At 30.5% G+C, this 16,943-nt stretch overlaps 1 protein-coding gene across 2 annotated transcripts in view; it reads right to left on the bottom strand.

The window, feature by feature from the left end:
• LOC107448640 (obg-like ATPase 1) overlaps positions 1 to 1,208 on the bottom strand; it is a 41,528-nt gene extending 40,320 nt beyond the window's left edge. Inside the window, exon 1 of one of the 2 annotated variants that reach the window (XM_016063921.3) lies at positions 999 to 1,208. The gene's annotated coding sequence lies outside the window, so the exon portion shown is untranslated. The remainder of the gene's footprint in view (positions 1 to 998) is intronic. The other variant, XM_016063922.3, reaches the window with a different exon arrangement.
• Between the last annotated feature and the right edge of the window lie 15,735 nt (positions 1,209 to 16,943).

The raw sequence follows: 16,943 nt of genomic DNA, 5'->3' as shown, positions 1-16,943 counted from the left end.
AAAATTCATGTAATATCTGAATCATGCATTTAGATAAATACTTTTTGATGCGCTCAATTTACGCCGATAGTAGGATCGATGTTTCGATTTTATTTTCGGCAGTTATTGATATTGATTTTCACATTGTGCATTTGAATATATACTTTTTGATGCATTAATCATACCGAATTTTTGGTGGTTATTGCTAATGATTTCTCCCTAGTTTTTAAATCTGATATTTTTTATATGATATTATTTGTTTACTTATTACAACAACTTAATCTCTAAACGGAAACCCCCATTTGAGGAGTCCGATTCAATTCGCGTTATTTTTTTTTTTGTTGCAAACACAGCGCTTTTATTATTTTAAATTAGCAACATATATGTTTGTTATTATTATAAGTATCTTGCAGAAAGATATTAGTGCTGGAGAGTTTTGTCGCAGATAGGTCGAAAATAATCAGCCACAGGGATGGAAAATAACATATTAAATCGCCAATAGTCTAATTGCTTATGATTATGGTAATGGTATTTACATTTAACATGATGCAATCATATACCAATCATACAAATAAATATGAAATTTTTACCAAAATTACTAACAATGACCAAATTAAAGGTAATATATTTTTCATTAATGCCATACGAATGTTAATGATTAAAAATAATTTGTAATCAAATTCAATTGTAATTTGTAAATCAAAAAATTATTATTTTGAAATGCAGCTATTACACTACATATATTTGTATCTTGAAAAAGAGGCTCAGTGACAATGTAAACTTTAGTAATTTTTTGAGTATATAGTAAGGCAATTAATAAACAAATATACTCGGAAAAAGTGAAGTTTAAATCATTTAAAAAAAGAAGAGATAATTTCTGCCTGGTGTCAGATTGAAAATTGTGATTAAACAAAATATAAATGAACCGAGATTAAAAAGTAATATATGATTAAAAACACTTGAATACTAATGTAAATCTGAAAATAATTTATAATACATTTGTTAAATTAGAAACATACTTTAAAAATAATTTTCTAATTTCTCACCAATCGCTAACCAAAACACAACAACGTGAAAGCAGCCGCAAAATAATCAGTTACAGTTTAGATGGCTCAAAATAATTTTATTTTTAATATTGTGCAGTATTTTCTGACTGAAAAGTCGTTTATCGAATTCTGTTTAGTCACAAACATGCGTCAACGGTTATTCTGACTATGAGGTCGGCTGCACCAATGAGATTCTTAACCGCGCTTACATGTGACGCTGAATGCGACTCGTATATGCAATTATGCGTTCATGCATGTGAAGGTAGTTTCTAATAATGGCTACTGCCACTGAAGGCAGTCCATGATCCTCCGATCACTGTCCTGGGTATATGAAAACCTGCTTGGTGAAATATATTTTCTATAATGTTTATATTTCTATAATAAATTTTCTATAATCAAACATGTTCCATTTTCCCCCTCTCTCGACGGCTATCGGAAGTGGAGCAACCGCATGCAGTTAGAATGCTCCCTAAAAGTAAATTCTCACCACATATGAAAAGAAGAAAAAAAATCACAAATGCGTTTTTGGAGAGAACCTGATTCAGTTTTTAGCGGTAAAATATATTTCACCAATCAGGTTCTCTTTCGCATTTCCAAATCGCATCTCCTATCCTATACACGTAGTTTCCAAATATTTGCACCCGCGTTTACAGCAATCGGATGCAGTGTGAGAAGTTAAAAATTAAATTTTTAATGAATTTTTTAATAATTTTCCATTTAGAGACTTCCCTAACTCCGTGCAAAAATATGACCGTTTTTCTCGTTTGCGAAAAGAAATCGCATAAAGGGATGAGAATGACGGTTTACGTGCATTTTCTAAAGAATCGGATGAACGTAAAGAAAGATCAGATTAGGATAATGATGCTGTTAATCTAAGAGCTAATGTCACCTTACCGTTCAAAATTGTTTTGACAATTATAAATAAAAAAAAATATTTATTACAAGTTATTTTTTGCACGGAATTTTCGTTGGATAAACCAATTTTATTATTGTGTGCAAAAAAAAATTTCTATTCGCTTAAAAAGTTCTCGAAATATAGCGAAATAAGCAATAAGTAAAATTTACTTTTGTCCAAACTTTGTAGTTTCTCCTGATCAAACTATTGGGAACATATTTCCCAGATTGCGGCTGCCTTCTATATTTTGGGGGCCAGAAATCCAAACCTGTAGGTAAAAAAAGGTATATTTATTCAGAGAGTACACTTTGTGTCTGATTTCGCAATTTAAAATATCGTTTGTACTAATTAGTTAGCATAATTAAGGTCACCCTCTTGAATCATTAAGATTGAGTTCAAGAAGATCCGCAAATTAAAGATCCAATCATTAGATCAAAAGTTATTCAGGGTGGTCTTTTTTTTCTTAACTTTGCGCACTGCACATATATTTTCTGTTGTGAAAAATGTTAGAAAACTGTAAATAAGTGGAAAATGGGACTTTTTTTTAAATTAACATTTACCATGCAGAATTTCCATATTTCCCGGTGAAAGTATTTTTATTCGTGGTCATAAACTATTATCAAACATTCACCAGATAACAGACTTTCATAGGTATTTCATTAAAAATGTTTTTTTATTTCTAGATCGAAACTAAATTCTGCCACATAGTTAGCATAATTTTCTCACATTTGATTAAATATTTCTTTAGAGAAACACAAAAAGTGTCTCAACTGTGGCTTAAGACAAAAAGATTAATTCTAAAGCCACTTTTTTAAAATTCACCATGCAGAACTTCAATATTTGCCAGTGAAGTGTCTCAACCGTGGCTTAAGTCAAAAAGGTTAGTTCTGAAGCCACTTTTTTAAAATTCACCCTGCAGAACTTCAATATTTGCTAGTGAAAGTAAATTTATACAACAAACATCATGGCCATTAACCATCGTCAGACATTCACCAGATAGCAGACTTTTATAGGTAATTCATTAAAAAAATATTTTTATTTCTAGATCGAAGCTAAATTCTGTCACGTAGTTAGATAATTTTCTCACATTTATTTGAATATTTCTTTAGAGAAACACAAAAAGTGTATCAACAGTACCAGATTGTGACAAAAAGGTTAATTCTAAAGCCACTTTATCCAAGCGATAATTATAAAATTTTGTCTGTGCTTCAAAAGGAAATGAAAAAAAAAGTTTCGGGCTCTTACCAAGACATCAAATAAATGCATGGGGAAAGAATCTACTTATATGACTTACTCTTAAACTAAAGATGCAAGAAGGGAGATCGTATGGATACCATTGCAATAAGTGAGATCAAAGATTACCTGTTTGGATAAATTATGATCAAGAGGAAATATTGGTTAAATTCCAGTTAGCCGATTACATATTTGATCCATATTGATTAACGATGCAATTACCACGCTGAAAAGTTAGGGAAAGATATGAAGGGTTAAACATCTTACTTTCCTGTGTGTGTATTAAGCAATGTTACATTGCTTACCTGAATTTTATGAATGAACTGGAACTGGACTTGATAAATAGACTGGAACTGGTTTGGAACGGCCATGTTCTGAATGGTTGATTTCATTCTAGATTTATTGATTACTACTTAGAAAAGGTCTAGAGTAAAATACGAATACAGTGCACTCCCGATTATCCGGGTTAATCACCGGGACAGGTCACACGGACAATCGAAAAACACGGATAATCCGAAAACTCCTTTTTATTAAAGAAAAATCAATATCAGTATAAAAAATATAAAAATTACTGTTGCTATATAAATCGCTGTATAACATCAAACTAGGAATTTTCCTTTTAACATTCGCTGCTTAAAAAAATGTGTAATGCGCCATATATATTAACACATATTTTACGAACCGTAGTAATGTCACCGTAATCAAATCCTCCCATATAAAATCTAATAAAGTTTCCATAGATTGAGCAGCATAAATTGTATTTCCTTCATTTACAACATCTTCTGCATCAGTTACTATCATCACTATTTGATTTAACACGTAATGAATATACTCATCCCCCCTTCTGGTCCTCGATTTTTCTTAGGGTCGGCGATCTGATGGACCTTGTTTGACTTTGCCGGGCATTTGGAGGATAAATCACAACAACAAAAACAACAAGTAACGATGTCTTCATCTGTCAAATAGTGGAAGCCAGGTTCACACTTTGAAACCAATCTTCTAAATTTTCTTCATCAAGAATTTCGAAACCTTAGATTTCAAAAGAATAACTTGTAAAAGACTTGTAAAATAAAGACTTGTAAAAGAATACTGCTTTTATATTCTTCTTGAATATCTGAAGAAGATTATTCATCAAGCGGTATGATCTTTCTTCACGATCGTGATAACGTAGACGATTTTACCTTTGACCATGCTGCTGATATTCCATATACTGCAATCCAATAACGAATATAGCTTCGAAAACTTTGGTAGTGTGATAACTTCATGAATCAAATTTTTTTAATCTTGAAAATATTTCTCTTTAAATTTTTTGTGTGACTCTGAAATGAGCACGGATAATCCGCAAACCGGATAATCCACGCACGGATAATCGAGAGTGTACTGTAGTTAAACATCTTGTTTTTCTTCACTTGAAGAGCGTGTTGTATGAAATTTTGTTAAACTGTTTACCTGGACTTGAATAAATGAACTAGAACTGGACTCGTTAAATAGATTGGAATCGGACTTGATAAATAAACTGGAGCTGAACTTGATAAATAAACTTAAACTGGACTTTTTAAATAGTCTGAAATTGGGCTTGTTAAATAGATTGGAGTTGAACTTGATAAATGAACTGGAATTGGACTTGATAAATGAACTGGAACTGGACTTCATAAATAGACTGTAACTGGATAGAACAAATGATGATCAGGACGAAGTAATGGTCTAGGTCTGAAAGGCCAATTTTATGCTTGATCTATTGATAATACAATTACTACTTTAAAAGAAGCTAGAGGTAAATATGGATAAGCTAAATAGAACTTTTAAAATTATGTTTTCCTTGATTCGAATAATCTAGTGTATTTGATTACGTTATATTACTTACCCCATTTGGATAGATGAACTGGAATCAGACTGGATAAATTATAACAAGATGAAGTAGCGGTCAAGTTTTGCATAGTCAATTCCATATTTGATTGATACAATTGAAAAAGCAAAAAAGATACCTTGAAAAAGCAAGAAGAAAATTGAAACACTGACTTCAAAGGTCTTTTATATTTAACTATGTCATATCATTTGTTTTGAAAATATTCCTACCGATAGTGTAGTCAATCCAAAAATAAACATATTAAATACTGGAATTCTATCTTGTCTGAGATTAGGAAGCCACTTCTAACCTATTACTGCTTATAATACTAAGCAATACTACTTTTAAATATCATATGGAAATGAAATGGCTGATGTCCTAGATAAAAAAAGGAGCTAGAATCTTGCAGTGCTTCTAGAGAGAAATATCTTATTCTTCTATAAATAGAATAATTAAAAATAACGTCAATAAGAACTATGAGAATAATTTAAAAGAACGAATTGGTGATAAGGCTTGGAGGCAGACTCTGTGGTTCTACTTCAAAGTGCTATTTAAGGCTTGGAGATTTCGACGATTTCAAGTTCGGCAATTGTGGTTTTTCAGGGAAATCAGTAGTCGTGTTGGACGAAACCAAACAACTGTAATGCGGATATGTGATCGTTGGATGCAGGATGGTACGACGGACGACGTGTTCGATTGCATCCACCTCAGTGCACCACTTCACGTGAGGACAGGCGAATTGTGCGCATGGCAGTGACTCATCGTTCAGTCACATCACAAACCATAGCACAGCACACTCAGTCTGTAACGCATCATCCAGTGCCTGCGCGTATCATTCGACGCCGCTTACAGCAGAGTGGTCTGTCCGCAAGACGTCCATTGCTTCGTCTACCCTTGACGCAGAACCATAGACGTCTCCGCCGCCAATGGTGCAATGAAAGAAGGATGTGGACGACAGAATGGAATGAAATTGTCTTCACTGACGAGTCACGCTTCTGTCTGCAACACCACGATGGATGCCTTCGAGTCTGGAGACACCGTGGAGAGAGGATGCTGAACAGCTGCGTAATGCACCACCACACCGGTCCTGCACCCAATTTCCCGTAGGCCGTTCCCACGTGAACGGAAACTGTTACCATATGAATGGTTTAAGTACCGTAAATTATGGTTTTATTTCCGAAATTATGTTTGTTTTTGAATCAGGAATGTCTTTATCATACGGTACGGTAATTTTACCAATATTTTTTCTCCGGGTAGGAATGTAGTTGTCGAAAGAAAATTTGTTTAATTTTCCCCTCCCAATTATATACATAAAAGATTCTCTGTTTTTGAAAATTATTTCGTCGACTACATAAATATTATTTCATAGCATATTTTACTATATTAAAGCTTTAATGTAGTTTTGTTGTTTTAAAATAATGAGACTATATAAACTACCTTCTTCCCCGATTGACGTTTTTCAAAAACATTATAAAGAAATAAGTTTAAGACAACAATAAATTTTAATAGCTTTCCTCTTTTTTATTTCAAGCTTTTTTAAACTGAATTTCATGAATTGGATAATTCGAACAGCATTATGACAGATATTATTAAAAACCCTGAAGTCCTTTGAACTAATATTCTATTAATTAAAATAAACATATTAGTTTTGATTTATTAGATATTCCAAACAAAGATAAGATTATTATTTATTCATAAAGGATTTGTAAGACAAGATTTTAAAACAGCTAATTAAACTCGTATTTTTATCTTTAATGAATTTTTAGATTTAAGACACTTAAATATTCATTACAATTTTTTGCTAATACATATTTTTGGTGATTTTATTGGAGCTTCGAGGAGGATAATGACTTTAGTTTCTTGAAATTTGCTTCGTTTGGGTAATTAATTTAGTTTTCCTGTAATACGATTTTATAAATAAATTTAAGCTACTTAGGTGTCTCGAATGATAGCATTTTTTTTTCTTCAGAAAATTTATTTCATTCCTATTTTCTAATTAACGCGATAGAAGTCAAAGTTTTAAATGTTAGGAATTAAAGAACAATTTCCAATTTATTATTTCAAAATAAACTGTAGTCAGTGAAATCAAATATTAATGTAATTTTAGGAAATGCACACATTAAATAAAATATATCAACTGCCATCCTCTGAAATTCTCCATAAAAACTGTACTAAGCTATGAACTAATGTATATATATATATATATATTAGACGCACTTTAAGATTGTATGAAAAATCTTAATTATCAGGTGATACTATACTAAGTGTCTGAAACCGGCTTGCACTTGTTACGTTCGTGTATCAATTGTTAAATTAGACGACATATAATATAAATTCGACGATTATTTCAATTAAAAGATGCATTATATAAATATAGAATATTTATTATATNTTTTGATAATCATACTTGTTTTTAAATAAAATACCCAAATTGCATAAATTTCAGAATTCTACTATTTATTATAAAAACAAATACTGATAATGAATGTGACTCACATCACTATTAAAACACAACAAAAACAAAACAATCACATCAAAAATGTTTAATCGAAGTAAGTCCGGTAACATAATTTATAGTAAAAGCACTACCAGTGATTCTCGCCGCCTGTACTCTTGACCTATCGCGCTTATTTGAAGGAAGGAATACCATAAGATAATTTTTTTAAAAATGGGGGCAAGGATAAGGATAAGTCGATTAAAAAGGGATGGAGTGAGGGACATGCGGAAATCATTCAACACAGATTTGTACAAATATAAGTAGTTTGGAATATATATATATATATATATATATATATATATATGCTCTGAAGTAAGTTTGCTCTAATATTTTTGAAGCAATTTGAATCCTACTAGAGCTTCTGCAAGTGTCACATAAAGTGAGGAGTGGCGTTTTTATGTTTTCAAATTTAAACCATTTTCCAAAACAAAGAGGCAAAATTAACAAAAAAGATTTTTATACATTGAAATATTATAATAAAAAGTACTTATTAGATATAATCAATGCTGTATTTTGAGGTACTATTGATCTATTTTGAAATATATTCGAACGATATCTCTTTACACTAAATATTTCATGAAGATAAAAGTAGTTTAAGAATTACATAAAAATAGTGTTGTCAACTTTAGATCCTAACTAACTTTCTATCGGAAATAAAAATAAATACGTAATGAACCTTTCCAGTGTCACGATTATTCTTAGTGTCTAGGTTAAGTGCACAATTTACAAGGATTTCTTTCCATCCATAAACCTTCAAGTTGCACAAATAATCACAACCCCGATTCGTTTACTTAATATTTGCTCAAATTTATAATTAAAGAAACAATATTAAATCATGTATAATAAATAATAGTATCCATAAATTTTTAATATTTACCTCGCCCTTAATGTATGTAATAGAAATTGAAGATAATATTGAGAATTCTGTCTTTGTTTGTGTATCAAAAGAAAGAATATTTTAACTTACCTGTCATATTTTACCATCGCAAAATTCGATCGACATAATCTCTAGCTGATTCGATCTCTAGATGATCGACATAAATGATCTGGGGAAAGGAGCTGCGAAAATTATAATTCAATATTTCAATTATAAATAAATTATAATCATTAATTATAAATTTTAATTTAAATTGTAATTCCATTAGAATTTATTATATTTAAATACCATTCTTATTTGAAACAAACTGTTTTTAAAGAATGTAATTTTATGACGCAAATTATTAATATTTCACGAATTCGCGTGAATGGTTTGCGAGAAATAACATTTAAAAAAAAAAATTAAAAAAAAAACAAAAAAAAAACAGATATTTAAAATTCAATTTTTGAAAAACTATTCGACCGATCTCGTTCGAAATTTGTATTTCATTATTATAAAATTGCATATAAAATGTTGTAAAATCCTTTATACCTCACAACTCAAAATTTTTCCGACTATTACTATATAAAAGAATAAAATGTAATAAGTTATAAAGATTATTTTTTGTATTATCTTTGAATAAACGAATTTTATGATTGTGTGCAAAAATGTTTTCGATTCCTGTTCTTGAAATATGACGAAATACGCAAAAAGTAAAATTAACATAATCTCCCGAAATTTTAGGGATCGGGAATCCATCGAAAAAAATTATGTTTCTTCAGAGAAAGTGCGTTTTTATGCCTGATTTCGTAACTTAAAATATCGTCTGCGCTAACTAAGATATTTGAACCATTTAGATTGTGTCATAGTATGCGAAAATTCGATCACGAGATCAATATATTCTAAATGTTTTGTTCATTGTTCGCTCACGGTCTAACCGACCTTCACCTCCTCAGATTTATTTTTTCTTTTTTGATATCCCTGTATCAAACATATCCATAAATAAAATGTATTATCGTTTGCCTGTTTCATTTATCTAGGATTGAAATAAAAAGATAACTTTACAGACGATAACAAATAATTCGATAAGAGAATTTCAGAATGTTAAGTAAAGTACTTCTACTTTTTCTATGTTACATTTTTATTAAGAAAATATCTATTCTTTGTTGAGAATGATGGAAGAAAGCAACGACGAAAACTCAGATTTGGAATATGCATATTTTTGCAGCTATTGCGAATGGGTTATACTCTATGAGCTTCCAGTTTCTTATCTAAATGTACCCTCACCTTGCGGAAGCAATATTAGTCTCGAATATCAGACTAAAAATGAAATAAAAATTGGAAACTACACTTTTGAGCCCAAAGGATTTTCGCATTATTTTGACCTGTTGTGTTATCCTGACGGAAATAATTCCGAAAATAAAGGTATGACTTCTTTTCGATTTTTTCAGATAAATGATTTAAGAATTAGTTTCATATCTAATGCAAACGCTCTCCGAACAATCAATGGAGAGATTTCTTTAGTGGACAAAGAAGGAAAATTCAAATTTCCAAAATCGTTCGTAGGTAATGTAACGCGTGAAGAAAATATAATTTCTTTTGGTATTGATCGATACTTTGATAGAAAACTCTTACTTGCATCCGATATTTTCAATGACAATAAGCTCTTGAATGACCATAGCAAGCTGACTTTGCGGTGTGAAGTAACATTTATTTTCAATGAACTCTTACCGAAAGGCACAGCTTCAATTAACCACGAACCATTAGATGTTTATTTTCAAATGTTACAAGGTGGACTAGAAGAAGTGGACATTCCCAAACGTTTCAAAACACTTGTGAAAGTATGGGGAAATAATTCGCCATATTTTCAAAAAATGTACAAATATATGGAGAAAATGGAAATGGAATTATCTGATAACGTGAACAAAATTTTGACTGATATAGTTTGCTATACGTTGCTAGACACTGTATTCCATACGGATAATTTACAATTAATTGTTGAAAAATTAATCCAGGATCCTTTCACTGTAACTGAAGAGTTCTTGGATCCATGTTTGGTCTCAGTTGTAGAGCAGAGGTGTAGGGACTTGTTGAAGCATCGACTTGGATGCAACATTGTATGCTACATGTTCATTTTAGCAGATATGCTAGAGGATTCTGATTTGCGACAAACCGCTGCATGGTATATGATAACACATTTTCGAGAAGTAGAAGCTCATTGCAGTTGGAACATACTCGAGAAAGAACTGCCAGAAATAGCAAAAGAATTAACAGATCATGCGAAGCACATGTTCGGTTCGAAAGTTTTTCTAAATATAAATATATTCCGTATGTTCGATATGCTGTCTTTGGCAGAAAGGCAAAGGGATTTTGATTTGAGAACATCCATTTTTGACTACGTAGTAGAATATTATCTAGGTTCCAGATTTGTAGAAATTGACAAAATATTCGAAAAAGAACGTCCGGGACTAGTAAAAGAACTAAGAGATCATGCTAAAGGCATATTAACGTCTAAACTGGAAATTCATTTTGTCACTGGCATCTTATCTTTTGCTGTAGAACAAAGAGATTTTGATTTGAAAGAAGCCGTCATCAGCTATATGTTGGAACATTTCCCTGAAATAAGTAAGTTACAGTTATTGGAGTTTAAAAAGAAATGTCCAGAAATAGAGAAAGAGCTGACAAATCTTGCAAAATGCATGGCTGGAGTCGGGACAAAATTATAGCATCAAAAATAACATATTCAACATGGTAGACCTAGCAGAAAATCAAAAAGATTTCGAATTGAGAGAAGCAGTTATCAAGTACATGGAAGAGAATTTTCTGGAAATCAGAGAGCTACCAAATTGGAAAATACTTAAAAGGGTACGCCCAGAAATGGTAATAGTTATAATGGATCGTCTTAAGCTTTCGAAACGGTCTAAATCCTTATCATATAATGATTTAGACTATTATAATTGCTACTGTGAATGGGTTATTCATTATGAGATTCCTATTTCAAAACTAAACGAACCCTTAACGTGTGGAAGAAATATTAGACTCAGGCAGATGGATTCAAATGAAATATGGAAAGAGAACTGTGGACCAGAAACATTTACATATTATTTTGACTTGTTGTGTTATCCTGACGGAGTTGATGAAACAAACAGAGGTATGATTTCTTTTGAATTCTTAGAGAAAAATGATATGAAAAGTTATTTCCCAACTAATTCATTGACAATTAATGGAACAATATCTTTGGTGGACGTCAACAGGAATCTCCGATTTCCACAAACAATTGTGGTGACATCTGGACAAAAGAATCATAGACTTGCTTTTGGTATTGACAGATACCTGAACAGAGAATTCTTACTAACATCAGATCTTTTGACTGAAGATAGGTTGTTGCAAGGTGGCAACGGTAGGTTGACTTTGAAATGTGATATAAAATGTACCTTTTTAGAACTTTTACCGAAAGGGGTCGTTTCGTTTAATCATACGGACCTAAACGCACTTTTTCAAAGAGAAAAAGATCAACTAGAAGTTTTGAAAGCAGTAGAAAGATTTTTGGATGTATATGGGGAAGCGTCACCCTATTTTCTAATGATGCACTCATTCATGGACTTATGCGAAAGAACCGACGTGATTGAAACTTTGGTTGACATAATTTTTTACTTATTGCTTGATATTGAATTTCATTGCTTGGCAAGAGATCTACGAGAGACAGATCAAACACTGATTCTTGATCATTTTAAATTTAATGAAGAGTCTGTTTATCGATATTTGAAGTTAGGCTTAGAACAGAGATGCGGGGATATGCTGATAAATCGAATAACCAGTAATAATGTATGTGACATGCATATTCTAGCACAAAAGCAACAAGATTCTGATTTGAGAGAAGCCGCCTTACAGTACATGGTGGAAAATTTCGAAGAAGTTGAAGAATCACTCGACAAACTGCGTCCAGGCATAGACGAAGAATTAACGGATCGTGCAAAAGAAGTGTTAGAGCAAAAACTTCTAGATAAAAATATTGTGTTCAATATATTTGCTCTAGCTAAAAAGTATCGTAAATTTGCCCTGAGAAAAATCGCTATAAACTACATGGTTGAATATTTTCAAGAAATTGCAACTCTTGACTATTGGGAAACATTTAAAATAAAACATCCAGGAGTAGTTAGAGTCATAACAGATCGTGTAAAACGTACCCGTGGTCCTGAAATTACATTCTACGCTGATATTTATAGTTAAGAAGCAAAAATAATTTATGGAGTTAATTGTTCAAACATAATTGTGGGGGCGGAGTTAACAACCATGCCAACCTTCATCTGTCGAAAGGTACTTCGTGATTGAATCAAGTTAGCATGCTTTATAGACCAGTAAACTGATGTTTAAATTTCGTATTGGTAGTTACGCCACATAATCATAAATATTGCTTAACTATCGGTAGCAAATAATGATTTTACAAGTTTTATGACCAAAACCACGGTTTCAGGGAAATGTACTCGATTACAATCAGTCACGTTAAGAAAATATTTATAAACTCTAAGAATAAATCATTATGCTCTATAAGCATATCATGATAATGATGATGGTAACATTATTAATTGCAACATGTACCATAACTTTTCGTTACCATGCAAAAAGTATGATCAATTAAACATTCAGGAGTTTGTTTTGTAACTATAGATATTTATCAGCTTTAGGCGTTTCTAAAATATAGCTTTGCTATTTTCAAAAACATGTAGTTAAATGAAAAGAAAATTGCCTATTGTAGAGTGAGACGAAATAAAATTTTAATTGAATTTTTCTTGGATCTGTCTGTACATACATCACATCTGTACATACGAAAATTTAGCTGTGGTGATTTTCAACTGTTTCTACTTTTTACTTTTACTGTTGTTAACTGATGTTGCATTTTCAATTTAAACTAATAAAATTGAATTTGAAAATTGAATTTATTTTTTTTTGTTTTTGGATTTGGTACTTACGAAAATTTAACTATGGTAATTTTCAACTGTTTTTACTGTTGTTAACTGATGTTGCATTCTCAATTTAAACTAATAAAATTTTAATAAATTTGAAAATTGAATTTCTTTTCTTTTTTTTTGGATTCGGTACTTACGAAAATTTAACACTAATTTCAACTGTTTTTACTGTTGTTAACTGATGTTGCATTCTCAATTTAAACTAATTAAATTTATATACATTTTTCATAGCTGTTGGAATGATTTACTTTTTATCTAGTTCAAAACATCTAAAATAATGTGTTACTCTTATCTATAAAATTACCTATAAATTTACTTAAAAACTATAGTTCTTATTATTACTAATATTATATTAATATTTTACAATATTACAGTGATGTTTCCTCAACACAAAAATTCAAATTATATATCAGTATTTTATTGTATCAAAAAGTATATAAATTTTATAAAGAATATTTTTATAAAAATTCGGGCAGACACGTTTAGGTCTTGCCAAATATGTTGCTTTGTATATCGAATGAATTTTTCAAGTTATGGAAGATATATTTGGGTTAATTTAGTTAAGGGCTAATTTCTTATGAAATACATTGCATTTCTGAAAATATATACTTAAAAAAGAGACATTTTTATAATAATTCGAGCATTTTCTATTCACGTGCAGGATTCGCTCCAAAGACATAGCTCAAGATATCGAACTGGATATTTTCTGTTTAGAAAGATACATTTCAGACAAAAAATTAAGAGTTTTCTATATTGTAATATAACATTATGCTATGAATCAGTGAAAATTATTTCGATTTCTTTCTTTTTCCTAATTTATTTGGACACAACAAGGTTTACAAGAATGAAATAGATTTACAATGAATGAATTTACAAGAATCTATAACACTACATTCCGGTGTGTCAAATTCGACCGGCAATTTGAAAAACTAAAATAAATAAATAAATGAAAAATAAAGTAAATAAATAAAAAGGAAATAGGAGCACATAATTTCCCTTGCACTGCCAAGAGGATGAGTTGATTTTTCTCACCAAGTTTCAAATTCGCTTACAATGTTTATCGATAGACGGCGCTACCAACTAAGGAAATCCTTGAAACACTTTCTGAAATAACATGGTGTAATCTGAGAAGAAGATCAACAGACGCCGGAAACGTTTTAGCTGGAATTCAGCAGAAAATATAGCTTTGTAGTTTTTCTTACTTCGCAGTGCTGTCCATTGTTAAACATTCTAACTCATTTTGAAACTTCTTGAGAATAAATTATTTTGTAAGAATGGTTCCTTGGTCAGAGTGAGGAATTTGGGAAACTGACAATAATGTAACAAACCAGGCATTTCTATTTCATTTTATTTCTTTTTAACTGAATAGATTACCTGAGGATGATCAAAACTATTTAAAAATATTTAACTATTATTTTATTTTAATGAAATTTAATTTAATTTTTTAAATACATAATCAATTATATAGTAAGAATTACATACTTTACAATTTTTGCAGCAAGGATCCAATTTAATATTTTGATCCTGCAATTTAAAAATAATTTAAATTACTTAATTTTTAAAAATTCTTGTTTTATTTTTCTTCTTTTTTTCTTAAAGATTCTAAAAGTAATTACAATTTAATAAAAAATGTGACATTTCTAAATCTCAAACTTTCTAACACTCTTTACAATATTTTAAAAAAATTAAGTTGTTAGTGTTATTAGCATCAACAAGAAATATTTGAAATTAATTAAAACAATTTGAGATAAATTTGAGATGTTTATGACGATGTAAGTTTAATCAAATTTGAGATTGAAATCAATTGGGTACTTGCACTTCAAGAAGAAGAAGATCACAAATACCCCCACATGTGACCTACGATGCCAGCGACAGCTGATCGCTTATAAGCAAAATGGCGTGAGTTGAGCTAAGTTTCCTATATAAGTTAGAGTGTTAATTAACGTCAAGTTAATTAAATACAATCCGTATCGCACATCGAAATTGATGAAATATAATTTTTTCTAAACTCGTCATTTACTTAACTTAGATTTATTATTTGTTTTTATATTTTATTGTGACAGTGATATATTTTTATTTTGTGTACCTATATATTTTTGTCCTGTGTTTCGATGCATAATTAGTTTGTATATGTCAAAGAGGATGTCTCTGGTATATGTTCTACAAGGCTTTGTGCCTGTCTTTGTGTTAAGAAATGTGTAGTGAAGGAATTAAAATATTTGTGAAAGAATGTAGAATGTGTTACTTAAGTGAATTGAAACTTGTATATGTCTCTAGTATATGTTCTACAAGGCTTTGTGTCTGTCTTTGTGTTAAGAAATGTGTAGTGAAAGATTTAAAATACTTGTGAAAGAATGTAGAATGTGTTACTTAAGTGAATTGAAGCTTGTATATGTCTCTGGTATATGTTCTACAAGGCTTTGTGTCTGTCTTTGTGTTAAGACATGTGTAGTGAAAGAATTAAAATATTTGTGAAAGAATGTAGAATGTGTTACTTAAGTGAATTGATGCCTGACGGGCTCAGATTACTCTAAATCGAATGGAAAGAACAGCTGCTTACGTAAACAAATGCCACGGTTCAGAAACCAATCAGGATAGAGATACCCACACCATTGCACTTGCTTTTATCTCATAGAGATAAATAAGAAATTTCAATAAAAATTGCAATTAAAATGGATATAAATTGCGATAATATTGTCCTAACACTTTTCTAAATTTATATGAAAATGAAGTAAATATAGTATAATCAGTTGAAATAAGTGAAGGATTCAAAAAGAGGAAAAATAATAGTTATCTCCAATTATTCAAACAAACACATGAATTAAAATGTGATAGTATGTGAAGTTGAGGACTTTTAGTTGTGTTTAAAAGAATGATTACCTCCATAGTTCCACAGTCACATTCTTCTGATATTCCACTATACCATTTCCGCAAACAGTTTTTCGCTAAACAATGTGTACAAGAGTAAATGCGTTAAAAATGATAGGGAAAAAATGGAGGCAACAAAAGAGTGAAAAGAACAACAAAATTCATAAGTATAAACATATAAAATTTTATTAATTATGGTGGCAAATATTTATAAGATATAGGAGGAATCAGTCGCATTCTTCTGATTCCTCCACTATACCATTTCCGCAAACAGCTTTTCTCTAAACAATGTGTACAAGAGTAAATGCGTTGAAAATGATAGGGAAAAACATGGAGGCAACAAAAGAGTGAAAAGAACAACAAAATTCATAAGTATAAACACACAAAATTTTATTAATTATAGTGGCAAATATTTATAAGATATAGGAGGAATGATGGGGAAAACATGGAGGCAACAAAAGAGTGAAAAAAAAAAAGAAGCTGGATAGAATTAAAATTTTATAAGAAGCTAAAAATCGGCTATGAAATTGAAGCATAAGAAATGACATTTAATGAAAATTAAAAAGCAGACGTATTTTAAGCAAAAATATGATAAAATATGAAATTTCGATAAAACTAAAAATCTTCTGCTAAATGTAAATATACGAAATTATATTTTGATAAAACTAAAAATCAACTGCAAAGCTTAAGAAAAAAAAAGAAAAAAAAAAGAAAAGGAGAAAGAAACTGGATAGCATTAAAATTTGATAAAAAGCT

Source organism: Parasteatoda tepidariorum, chromosome 6 (assembly GCF_043381705.1).
Source record: "Parasteatoda tepidariorum isolate YZ-2023 chromosome 6, CAS_Ptep_4.0, whole genome shotgun sequence".
NCBI classification, from domain to species: Eukaryota; Metazoa; Arthropoda; class Arachnida; order Araneae; family Theridiidae; genus Parasteatoda; species Parasteatoda tepidariorum.
This window is presented reverse-complemented; position numbering and strand designations above follow the sequence as displayed.